Genomic DNA, 826 nt, shown 5'->3' with positions numbered 1-826 from the left:
TTCTAAGCTATTAGCCTAATGGATACATTTTTTTGACAGTGATCGTTGATTGATTGGAATAATTAAAAATAACTTGTACATTTGAACTTTCATAGATACATACAATTAGAAATACATATGTACATATGATTGTTTAAAATGTGTTCTAACAACATTATTGTTGATAAAATAACTGTGTTACTATTGACATGGTATATGTTTACAAATTGGCCGTTCGGTTTGAAAAAACTTACATTGAAAAATAATTGTATAACGGAAATAGGAATTCTCTACAAAATATTTGTGACAGTCAAAGTAATATGTACATGCACACTTGCAGTGTTAATCATTCAAGACCAATTCGAAAATGATTATAAAGATCTTCCCAATCCGTTGAAAACTTCTATTTGTTTATCTTACACATCTTTGATGATATCTTACATCTCTATTGTCTTCAACAGTATTTTTGGTTTTGGTGGATCATATAAAAAGATATACCTGAAATTTTCCATTGTCATTAGAAATTTGAATGCCGACGATCACTATGGTTTTCGTCAGTTCAAAAAACAGTTGATTTTCATTCATCTCGTCCACTTTCTGATCACATTAATTTATACAATACATACTTATAGCACGTGGAAATATGTAAAATCAATTATTATTCACGACGCTCTGTTTACAACTGATCTAGAAATAATGCACTTTATCATTGAAATTGATTTGGTATCAAAGCTTGTGAAATTGTTAAATGAAAACTTGAGTGTCATGAATAACAATACCAGACATCCACTAACAATAATATGTAAACCAAACAGAATAAATCAACGAAACACAGTCATCAATGGCC

This window comes from Arctopsyche grandis, chromosome 9, assembly GCF_051622035.1.
Source record: "Arctopsyche grandis isolate Sample6627 chromosome 9, ASM5162203v2, whole genome shotgun sequence".
NCBI lineage: Eukaryota > Metazoa > Arthropoda > Insecta > Trichoptera > Hydropsychidae > Arctopsyche > Arctopsyche grandis.
This window is presented reverse-complemented; position numbering follows the sequence as displayed.